The 12,420-nt window shown below is 43.2% G+C and overlaps 1 long non-coding RNA gene across 1 annotated transcript in view; it reads right to left on the bottom strand.

Moving 5' to 3' along the window:
* Positions 1 to 2,704: 2,704 nt before the first annotated feature.
* Positions 2,705 to 12,420, bottom strand: part of LOC127002255 (uncharacterized) — a 342,113-nt gene continuing 332,397 nt past the window's right edge. The window contains exon 7 of the long non-coding RNA XR_007755928.1: positions 2,705 to 2,839. This is a non-coding gene — a long non-coding RNA (uncharacterized LOC127002255). The remainder of the gene's footprint in view (positions 2,840 to 12,420) is intronic.

The raw sequence follows: 12,420 nt of genomic DNA on the forward strand, positions 1-12,420 counted from the left end.
TAATATGGGGAGAGAAAAAAATATATTAGCAGTAAAGGAGGGTAGTTATAGTAATAGTAGTGGTAGAGGTACCTAACAACAGTAGCGGGAGTAGTAAAAGTAGGCGTAATAGCAGTTAAAAAGTGACAAAATAGCAATAAAAAATAAGAAAAAATAGTAGTAATAAAATGGCAATAACAACAATGCTACAACTACTACTATTACTACTACTACTACTACTACTACTACTGCTACTACAACTATCTATCTATCAATCTCTCTATCTCTCTATGATGATGATAATAATAATAATAATAATAATAATAATAATAATAATAATAATAATAATAATAATAATAATAATAATAACCATGGCGTCCCTCCGAAGCGATGTAATAATTTCTCCTTGGACTGCCATCATTATATTGCCTTCCTGATTATATGATAGAGTTTAGACGCTGACTTAATTACACATTGGCACGTTATAACTCCTTTGCTACTCTCTCTCTCTCTCTCTCTCTCTCTCTCTCTCTCTCATTTAAAAACGAATTGGAAAGCGCCCTCAATTTTTCTCTTCACTTATTTTATGGCCACGCAGTTCTTCCTATTTGCATTTTATGGTGAAAGAAATGGACAGCGAGAGAAAGAGAGGGAGAGAGAAAGAGAGTTGGAAGATGGAGAGAGAGAGAGAACGAGGAGGGAAACCATGAAAGGAAAGAAGGGACGGAGAGGATGGGAAAGGAGGAAGGGAGGGAAGGAGGGAAGTAGGGAGGGAAGGATGTGTATGTGTGTGTGTGTGTGTGTGTGTGTGTGTGTGTGTGTGTGTGTGTGTGTGTGTGTGTGGTAAAAGAAATGACGCACGGTTCATTGATATTCCCTTCGATAACCGTCAAGAGTTCAGCGACTTTTTCCCCGTCAAAGCGAGTTGTTGGAAAATAGACAGACAGCGCCATCAAGCTTTCCGTCGCGCCGCGAGTAAAAGGTATGAAGGTAATAAGTACGATCGACTCAATGGACCCGAGAAGGCTTTGACATTCAGCGTTGGTTAGTAGAGAGCACAGAAAGGTTTCCGTGTATTCATTTGTATTCAGTATAGTTTCCCCTTTCCCTTTACCTTGTATTGGATCCGTTCCTCTATCTGGGCACCTTTTTCGCCGGGTAATTCCAAGGTTTCTAGAGAGAGGGAAATATTTAAATGACCACAGGAGTATATCAAAACACCTCTCCGTTCGAAATTGACTTCTCGTTCTTTTTCCATTGGCGGGGCAGCGTATAGCGGGCCTTTTTGTTGATGTTTTTGTTTTTTGCCCTTGAGTTACATCCGTTGCTGTTAAAAAAATGCATGGAATCGAAATCACTTGACAATAAGATTCCGTTCCCGCCCATTTCCAGGAACAAAATAGCAGACTCTTTCCTCCCTCTCTTTCAGACTCTTTCCTCCCTCTCCTTGTTTTCTGCCTCAAGTCAGTCAACATACGTGAAAAAGAGGAAATAACAGGACGTTTTCAAACTCCCCTTCTGGCTCCTTACGGCGTGGGCAACAGGCACGTGTCTCACCCCTTTCTATTTTTCAGCGCTCCGCCGTCCACATTCACGGAAAAAGAACCTAAATGAAATTTCTATCAAATCGAAGTGCAGCGGGATGGAATGCAACTGATCTCCCGTTTTCTCATATCGCTCATGTTTGTTGTCAATCTTACAGTTCTCCTTTATATTTCGTTTTCTCTCACTGGAAATGTTCAAGTGGTTCTTCGTAACCCTGAGTCTCCAATCTCCTTTTCATCATTTGTCTTTTCTTATTCGAACAGTTATTCTTATATTTTTCTCTTACATCTCCATTTCTTACTCAGTCTCTCTTCCATATTTAATTTCCTCTCACTAATATCCTTCAATCCGTTTTTCTCAACCCTACGTCTTCAAACTCCTTCATATTTCGTCTATTTCTCATATATTTTCCTTTTTATCTCATTAATTATCTGATCACTGTTACTGTCATACTTATACTCTTACACTTATTCCTCCGACACCTGCTTTTCTTTCTCATTCTCTCTTCAATATCTTTTCCTTACTGATATCGCTCAAGATGTTCTACTCAACCCGCGATCTCCTATTCTTATTCTAGTTATCCTTTTCATTCCATCTCATTTATCTGAACACTGTTACTGCCATACTTATTCCTACGCCTATTCCTCCTTGACCTCCTTTTCTCCCACGTCTTGAAACTCCATTACGTTGTTCACTGGCATGAGAACACACAGATATATTCCCCCCGTGTTTCTCTCTCCCGCCTAATCCCGCATTCCGTCCTCTATCAACTTCTTTTTCTTCCTCAACTTCCACCAGCGTCTGCACCTGCTCCTCCTCCTCCTTCTCTTCCTCCTTCCCTCTAAGAACACCAGCTCATTTGTATGCTGTGTGAAATAGGACCTGAAATCACTGGAATTAAGCCACCCCGCCAACTACTCTCCGCATATCATTATCCAAAACTTTAAATGACGAGACTCCATTGGTAATTATTTTATCGTGTTCGAATTAATCACTTTCAATCAGAGCATAACTTTTATTTCCTCTTGGTACAATGCATACATACCGAATAACGAATAGTATTAAATGTGCCATAATATTAAACTGCAATGGAATTTTTTTTTGCTCTTTAAATGCACACTGAGTTAGGAAAAAAAGGATAGTATGATAAAACGCTGTGATATTAACCTGATACGTACGTGTTTTGATTTAATTTTTCTTTCCCATGTCTCAAAAAGCTCATATCAAAAAGTAAAAAATAAGAAAAAAGGAAAATACTAGACTAAGATAGACAGCCGATCACTAACCTCTATAACTCTCCTGCGATGGGGCCGAACTGAAAAAAAGTAATAAAAAAAACAATTAAATCCAAATCGTAGGTAAAAAAAAAGTAGACTCACCTGCCGCGTACAGAAGGTGACTACATATACACACACCTGCCTACCTCCCCTTTCCCCCCCTCCTTTACCCCCCCCAAGTGCAGTTCCATTTTAACTCCTACTAATGAGCGAAGTTGGACCATTTCCCCGCGACTTAAATGAGGAAAGTACAACCTTAAACAACCTTTTCCGGACGGCGTTTAGTCACCCTTCCCAGCCTTTCTTCACCTCGACCAAGTTAAAAGGCTCGTGCAGCAGGTCTCATTTTCTCTCTCTCTCTCTCTCTCTCTCTCTCTCTCTCTCTCTCTCTCTCTCTCTCTCTCTCTCTCTCTCTCTCACACACACACACACACACACACACACACACACATTTTTCTACAGTAGCAGGTGAACATGACACGAAAGGATTGAGTCTGACGATGGATTGATGGAGGGAAATTCTAGTTACCTTGAGTGATGTGAACTTCATAAACACACACACACACACACACACACACACACACACACACACACACACACACACACATTCTCTGTATCTACCTTTCCATTTATCTCTCTCTTAAACACACACATACAAAGAGGTGTCTGGAGGGGAGAGGAGGTGAAGGAGAGCAGGGAGAGGAGGAAGGGAGTGAAGGTGTAAGGAGAGCGGAGTGATACCAGAAGGGTGCAGAAGGGGAGCCGACTAATGAGAGAGAGATGGAGTTATGAAGAAGATCGGGAGTAATTAGAGGAAGATTGAGCGATAACGAGAGGACAAATTAATAGAGGATAAAGGTGTGGTAATTAGGAAAAGATGCGGCGACATTGGAGTTACAGGTAAAGGGGGAGAGCAATTTAGAGGGATGAAGGAGAGGAAGGCTAATGGAGGAAAGGTTGCAGGAAGGAAGGAAGGAGAGAAAAGGGGGGTAGCTGGAGGAAAGGTAGAGAAAATTATTAAAGTGGAAAGGGAAGGATGAAAAATAGTATAGATATGGATAAAAAAAAACGAGTGATACGACCAGAGAAAGAAAAAGTGAAAAAGAATCTGTACAGTAAAAGAGCGGCGTGAAAAGGGAAGTGGTTCAAATATATCGATAAAAAATAAAGTATAAATTGATGGACACATACAGAAATAAAAATCATGGAGGGGTGGAGAAAAAAGGAAAGAATGCAAGAGCTGGGTTGATAGATACAGACAGATAGATAGATAGTTAAAGGTAGGTAGAGAGAGGGAAAAAGAAAGAAAAAAAACACGGACATTTAACAGCAGAAAGCAAAAAAAAAGTTAAAAAATCCCAGAAAACTTTTTGAATATAATTTCCGAGTTTCACTAACTTGTGGTTACGAGCATGCACGCGCCTGTGAGCACGCACAAACACATAAACACACACACACACACACACACACACACACACACACACACACACACACACACACACAAACAGACAATCAAACACACACAGAGAAGCACAAAACCAACATACATGCATACAAAATCTCTCTCTCTCTCTCTCTCTCTCTCTCTCTCTCTGTCTCTGTCTCTCTCTTTTGTGGTGGCTCATCTCAGATTTCTCTCCCTCCCTCTCTCCCTCTCCTTCAATTGTTTTCCCTGTAACCCTTTTCCCCTCCTCTCCCTCCCTTTCTCCCCCTCCCTCCCTCAATACTCTTCTGTTTTTTTTCCCTATCCTATTCCTTACCTACTGAGCTCCATCTCTTTATCTTCTTGCCTTTTCCTTTACGTCTCTACCTCTCACCCTTCTATTCCTCCTCTCAGTTTTCCTTCCTTTCCCTTCACTTCATCACCCATACTCTTCCATTCCTCTCTACCTCTCTGTATCCCTTCCTTCCTCATCACCTCCTCACCCATATCATTCTCTTCCTTTCTACCTCTCTGTCGTCTTCCCATCCTCTTTACCTTTCACCCTTTTACCATTTCTTGTTTCCCCTCTATGTTTTCTTCCCTCTCTCTTCACTCTTACTCTTCCCTTCGTCTCTACCCCTCTGCTTTCTTTCCTCCACTTCACCTGCCTACCTTTTATCCTTCCTCTTCTTCTCTCTCCAACTCTTTTTCCTCTCCCTTGTCAATACAGGGGTCGTATAAAACTAATTGGGGTCTCATTGAAAAAAAAAAAAAAGCCTTTTACCAATAACCCGAGAGAGAGAGAGAGAGAGAGAGAGAGAGAGAGAGAGAGAGAGAGAGAGAGAGAGAGAGAGAGAGAGAGAGAGAGAGAGAGAGAGAGAGAGAGAGAGAGAGAGAGGAAACAGGTGGGGTAATAGAGATAGCATTTCCGCGGAGAACAGTTTTATATATCAAATTATTACGGCAATTCTCCCGCCCGCTCATGTATGTGAACTGTTTTACGAATTCACGAAATTTAAACTGAATTAGGCTTACACACAACCCCCCCCCCCCCCACACACACAGACCTACGAAATTTAAACTGAATTAGGCTTACACCCCCACGCCAGCACCCCCCCCCACACACACACACACACACACACACACACACACACAATAAAGCCTCCCCATTAAGGCCCAGCATAATGAAGGATGAACATGCTAATGGGCCTGATGAATACCTATACCAGCCTCCCATAGCGTACCCTCACTATAATGAATGAATAAAACAAATAAATAAATAAAAATAGAGAGATCGAAATAGCTCGAACGCACATATGAACCCGTAATACGTGAATGTGAGGATCTACGAACATTACAACGTGCGTACATGCGATTCACACATACGAAAAAAAAAATATAAAACTGAATGAGGGAGGCAGTGGGAAGGGACGGAGAGCCAGACCGAATGGAAATAAAAGAGAAAGGGACATATTTTAATAGCGCCCATAGATAGTTCCATAGATAGACAGCGCCGGACAGAGATACACGGGGAATAAATTGGGCGCAGTGAAGAAAAAAATGGCTGTAGTTTTTTTTCCGCACTCCACATCACGGGAAAATACGACGGAGCGCTGACAGTTATTGCCGGAAATTATGGAAATGGTTTATATATTATTATCAACTTTATTGGGGGGTCGTGTGTGTGTGTGTGTGTGTGTGTGTGTAAAAGAGATAGATGAATTGATAGCCAGAGAGATAGTCAGATAGAAAAAGACAAATAAACACACACACACACACACACACACACACACACACACACACACACACACACACACACACACACACACACACACATCCCTAAATAAACAAGTGGGACAATAAACAGTAAGGGAATAACAAAACAAAGCGAAAAATTGACCAAGGAAAAAATAAAACAGAAAAGAGTATCAAATAAACGAAAGAGGAGGGGGAGGGAGGAAGATTTAAAAAAGAAATAAAAAAATAACTCAATCACGCAGCTCGTTTCCTCCCCTCAAGGCGGACAGACAAACATATCTCGGTGAATGAAAACAATGGAAACAAAACACCCTGGAACAATATACAGATAAGCGGCTCGAGGGAAACTACAACGTGGGCGTGAAATTCCCTTCAAACGCGTGGAAACTAAACATACTACGGAAGCAATTCGATTTACAAGAATAATCTAATGGCAGTCATTTGCACGCACGGCTTAAAAACACGTAAATTTCTTTGTATGTGTAAAGAAATTATGCCACGGATAAAATATATGACGTTCGTGAAGCAATCATTTTCCTGCCTGAAGCACTGCAATACGAATGAAAAAAAAACTTGAAAAAGGTTAAATGCAGAAGTGTTTGATTGAAAGAAAAAAAAAATAGACTCCCATTACGAAACTTCCATTTGTGCAGTGAAATAAAAACATGGGTTTGATCTTCTTTACTTTATATTTGCAGTTCATCTTTTTCAACTATTTTAATATGATGTTTTTATTTTTATTTTTAGCACCGAGGTGAAGAGTTTGACTTGGCTGCGATTACACACACACACACACACACACACACACACACACACACACACACACACACCACAATAGTTAGTAATAGATTATTGACAAAAACGTTACACAGAACTCAAACTATCTGTACATAAGAACACACACACACACACACACACACACACACACACACACACAAACACCATTATCACTCAATAAGTGGCCGCGGACACGTACACACGTTCGTGAATGATGATCCTGAGTAACAGCTCTCACAATGGGGCATTTGGCGGTCACAATGCCTGTTCTTGACGATAAACACTCAGTGGAATGGCTTGTGTGTGTGTGTGTGTGTGTGTGTGTGTGTGTGTGTGTGTGTGTGTGTGTGTGTGTGTGTGTGTGTGTGTGTGTGTGTGTGTGTGTGTGTGTGTGTGTGTGTGTGTGTGTGTGTGTGTGTGTGTGTGTGTGTGTGTGTGTGTGAGGCAACTTTTTCATAATTAAATTTCCTCGAGGTAAAGTTCGCTGTCCTGCCTCGCCTAACCCATTCCCATGACGTTGTTCGCCGATTTCCTTCATCCTTATCTTATCTCACGTTCTCCTTACCATTTAGTTACTTTAAGAGAGTAAACCCAGCCTTTCTTCCTTCATCTTCATGTATGGGAGAGAGGAGAGGTGAGATGAGAGGGAGAAGTAAAACGGGGTGCGAGAAGACCGTGGATTTCGTGGTCGCAAGTAGAGTGGGTGGTTGTGTCCTTTGCGCAGCTCAATTGGCTTTTAAATACTCGTACCATAAAAAAAACGCCTCTCAACCCTCCTATGTCCATGCTCTCTAACGTTTCTGGCTCCCATTACGACTATTTTCCAAGGCCACAGAGAAAATTAACCAGGTCTCATGGGTGATTTTCGGGCACTCCTCTGAACCTTTTTTATAGTAGTGATTAGCGGGCTTTTTTTTTTCATTATTGCTTCCTTTTTTTTGCCCTTGAGCTGTTTCCTTTGCTGTAAAAAATGGCAAATGGTGCCGGAGTCGCGTAAAACTATCACTAGAATCACTAAACAGTCCATTAAAATCCCAGCAGCTTTTACGAGAGGTATTTGAAACAGGCGAACTGAGGTGCAGAAACGTTTAAGAATACAGGCTTTACTCTCACAGCGGCCGCCAAGCTCACAGACGCAGTAGCAGGTTAGGAGAATGACACTACGCAGCATGGGGGTAGAAAGAGGGATACGAGGACAAGTATAACACCGCTGTCACGGGTTTGTTTACATGCAGCCCGCGGAAGAAGAGGGAGAAAAGAGAGAGGAAGTCATATGGAGGGTATAAAGGAGAGGACGAGGTGGAAGGGGGGCAGGGGATAGGTCAGGAAGAAGCGGATAGAGAGAGACGGGAGGGAGGAGGGGTGAAGGTAAATGAGATAAGACCAGAAAAAGGAGATAGCGGTAAAGAGGTGAAAGATGAGGAATGGGAAAAGTTGGAAAAAGGGAAGGGAAACAGATGGAAAGGGAAGCAAGGTATAGAAAAGTTATAAGTATGTAGAGGAGAGACGGAAAGGGGAAAGGAAAGTTGGCTAGGAAACAGGGGGAGGGAAGATAGAAGGAGAGAGATAGGGAAAGAGAAGGAGGAGGTAAAGGGTAAGAAGGCCGGGGAAAACAAGAGGACAGGTGGGGGTGACTGAAGAAGAGAGAGAGGGAGAGGCACGGACGGTGAAGTGAGGGGGAGGCTGGTGGGGAGGGGAAAAAACGAGCCTAGCGCCGCGCCGCTGACAACTCTCCGCCAACAGGTGTTTATTGCGCTAAAAATCGCCGTTTACGTCGCGATATTTATGTTTACACCAAAGAAACGGTCCCTTAAAGCTGGGTGCGACGAGAGAGAGAGAGAGAGAGAGAGAGAGAGAGAGAGAGAGAGAGATGAAAACTATCATCGTAAAGCACAGATTACCGCTATAACGAGACAATGGCCGCCCTATTTACTCACTTATCTCATATTACTTCGCTGCCCCGTGTGCCGGCTTAAAAATTTTAATATCTCTCTCTCTCTCTGTTTTTCTTATCTGTGTGTAACTGCCACCTCCTGCTCCTTCTCTTCCTCGCCTCCTCCCCCACACCAGGTCCACCCACCTGCCGAAGTTTAATTAGCGCCAGGTACACTGGCGCGGGGCTGAGGCGGACAGGAAGGACCCGCGCCGAGCGTCGTCCGGGATATAGAGGTAATTAAAGTTAAATTTACTGAACTCGAGTAATTTGACTTCACTTTTATACGGTTCTCTGATTTCGCTAATCTCGGCTCCAACTCTTCTCTTGAGCTCACTTCCCTCCTCCCTTCTTTCCTTACTTCTTTCTTCTTCCTCTTCCCTCTCTCTCTCTCTCTCTTCTCTCCTTCTTTATCTTGCTTTCTTTCTTCCATTGTTCTTACTCTGTCACTCCCTTCTCTCCTTCCTTCCTTCCTTCCTTCCTTACTCCTTTCTTATTCCTCTTTCCTCTCTACCTTCTCTCCTTCTTTATCTTTCTTCCTTTCTTCCGTTCTTCTTCCTTCCTGCCTTTCTTCTTCCCTTCCTTCCTTCGTTCCTTCCTTCCATCCTTTCTTCCCTCCCTCCTCCTCCTCCTGATACTGCTTCCTTTGGTGCTGTTGCTCTTGTTTGGTGCAGATGTCGACCTTGTCAAACTCCTCCTCCTATTCCTCCTCCTCCTCTTTCATCTATTCTTTATCCTCCTCCTCCTCTTCCTTCTACTTCTCCTCCTCGTAAAGAATTTTTCGACTTTCCTCCTTTATATGCCTAATCTTCTCTTCCTCTCCCTCTTTTTTCTCCTCCTCTTCCTCATTTTCGTTCGCCTCTTCCGCACAAGCCGAATACTTCTGGATTTAATGCCAATTTAGGAGAGAGAGAGAGAGAGAGAGAGAGAGAGAGAGAGAGAGAGAGAGAGAGAGAGAGAGAGAGAGAGAGAGAGAGAGAGAGAGAGAGAGAGAGAGAATGGAGGAAACTAGCAGCAGTGGACGGCAAGAGGGCTTCGGGACAAAAGAGAATTTATGTTGTTATAAAATTACACTGCTCTGTTACCTTGCTTCCGCTCCTCTGTTTGTCCGCGCGCCTGACCCTTGCCGTCCTGTCTGTCTGTCTGTCTGTTGCTTGTATGTAAGGCTACCAACGTGTTAATTTGTCTGACTTTCTGCTTCTCTCTCTCTCTCTCTCTCTCTCTCTCTCTCTCTCTCTCTCTCTCTCTCTCTCTCTCTCTCAATCGGTGCATGACGGATGGACATGTCAATACGCTGCACGGAAGCCAGGTAGATAGCGAACACCTGTCGGTCATGCAGGCGACTACATGGCACTGAGGGACGGCCTGGCGTACCGTGAGGGATGGGGGAAGGAGTGTGCAGATATAGAGCTTGAGAGGAGGAGGAAGAGAAGGGGGGATGGGGAAGAGACAGGACGCGAGGGAGTGGTATGAAGGAACAGGTACAGAGGGAAAGAAGAGATGAAGAACACGCTGAGAGGGGGAAGAAGGGAAGAGGAGAGGGAAGATAGAGGTAAGAACGGATAAGTACGGAGAGGAAGGAAAGAAAAACATAATATAGGAGTGATAAGTTGGGTGGGAGAGGGAAAGGAAGAGAAGGGATTGAAAGAAAGAAAGAGTAAGAAGGGATAGACTCTCAAAGGAGGAGCAAGGTTAGCGGGAATTCGAAGAGGTAGGAAAAGAGAGATAGGTAGGAAGGGACAGGTATAGAGAGGAAGAGAAAGTAGTGATAAATGGGGTGGGTCGAGGGAAGGAAGAGGAGGAACAGAGAGGAAGATGAAGAATGAAGAAATATAAATAAACAGAACGGAGGAACATGGGGAGAAGGGAGAGGTAAAAAGGGATAGATACTGAAAGGAAGAAGAGGGGAAAGAAGACTGAAAGGAAGAGGGAGGGAAGGGGAATAGATAAGAAGGAAGAAATAAGGTATGAGGGGAAAGGTATTGAGAGGAAGAAGAGGAGGAGAAAGGGGAAGAGGAGGAAAGAGAAGGGGACTGAAGGAGAGAAAATGGAAGGTGAAATTATAGGAGGGAAGGAGAAGGAGGGATAAAGGAAAAATATCTGAAAGAAGAAACTTGGGAGGAAGAAAGGATACGAGGGGCAGGAAAGATGATGAGGGATAAAGAGTGAAAGGAGAAAAGATGAAAAAGGAGAAGGATTAAGAGGGATGAGATGGAGGAAGTGTAATAAGACCAAAGAAGATGAACGGGAGAAGCTGAAAGAATAAAGAAGACAAAGATTAAAAGGAGAAAAAGGGAAAGGGATGAAACAGAAGGAAAGGAGGGCAGGAGGAAGAGAAGGGGAGGAGGAGGAGGAGGAGGAGTAGGAGTAGGATGAGGAAGAGGTGAAGGGGTAGAGGATGAAAGGGAGGAAGAGAAAGAACAGAAGACACAGAGATTGAAAGGAGAAAGAGGGTAAGGAGATGAAACAAAAGGGAAGGGAGAGAGAAGGGAGAGAGGAGGAGTTGAAGAGGAGACTGAGATTGAAAGAAGAATGAGGGAGAGGGAGAGAAGGAGAGAGGAGGAAGAGGAGAAGGGGCAGAGGGAGGAGGGAGAGCTGAGGCTATTACACAACGGGCCTTAATCACTCGCTTCCCCGCCTAGACTGTATACACTGCGCCTTGCTACTGTTTCCTCGTGTCCCAGTAAGAGTAGTTCATTAATCTCCTCCGTCTAAGTCTTCCGCCGTAAATCACTGGTATCTGCTCTACGCCCTATACCCACTGGCTCCCTTGTGTACTGGCTCTCAACACACACCGTCAATCTCCACGCTAACTCATCAACTTATCTTTCCATCTTGATTTAGGGAGTACTTATTAACTTGCTAGTCTCGCTATCTTAACATACTCGGCTTAAGATTAACAGAAATGGCAGCGCAACTCACACTGTCGTTTCCTATCCTTACTTATCTTTCTATCTTAATATTTTCATCTTAATAATAGCATGTCAGAGGGTGGTGGGAAGGTTTTCAGTTATATTAATTCTTTTCTTCAATAGTTACTACAGTTTGTTTTTCTTGAGCGATCTAATCTCTTCAAAATCCTTTTATACAGCCATACCTTGAGACTACTGAGACTTGTCACCACCCTCAAAACTCTCTTCTTCAAAACTCCCTCTTCTTCTACTAAACTCTGCCATCTACTTCCGAACCACTTTTCTCCTCCCAAACTCTCTCTCTTCTTGTTCTTCCTCCAAACCCCTCTTCTCCTCTCAAACTCTCTCTTCTTTCAACCCCCTTTTCTTCTTTCAAACTCTCTCTTCTTTCAACCCCCTCTTCTCCCAAACTCTCTCTCTTCTTGTTCTTCCTCCAAACCCCTCTTCTTCTCTCAAACTCTCTCTTCTTTCGACCCCCTCTTCTCTCAAACTCTCTCTTCTTTCAACCCCCTCTTCTCCCAAACTTTCTCTTCTCTAAAACTCTCTCTCTTCTTGTTCCTCCTCCAAACCCCTCTTCTATCAAACTCTCTCTTTTTTCAACCCCCTTTTCTTCTTTCAAACTCTCTCATCTTCTTCCAAACTTTTCTTCTCCTCCCTAACTCTCCCTTCTTCTGTTAGCCCTTTCTTGTTCTCCCAAACTCTCTCTCTCTTCTCCTTTCACGAACATAATTATCATATACAACACTAGTCTAGCTCTTTTTTATCGTATTATCACATATATTTCATCTATCTCTGTTTTCCACACTTCGACTTGGT

The sequence above is a fragment of the Eriocheir sinensis genome, chromosome 2 (assembly GCF_024679095.1).
Source record: "Eriocheir sinensis breed Jianghai 21 chromosome 2, ASM2467909v1, whole genome shotgun sequence".
Taxonomy (NCBI): Eukaryota; Metazoa; Arthropoda; class Malacostraca; order Decapoda; family Varunidae; genus Eriocheir; species Eriocheir sinensis.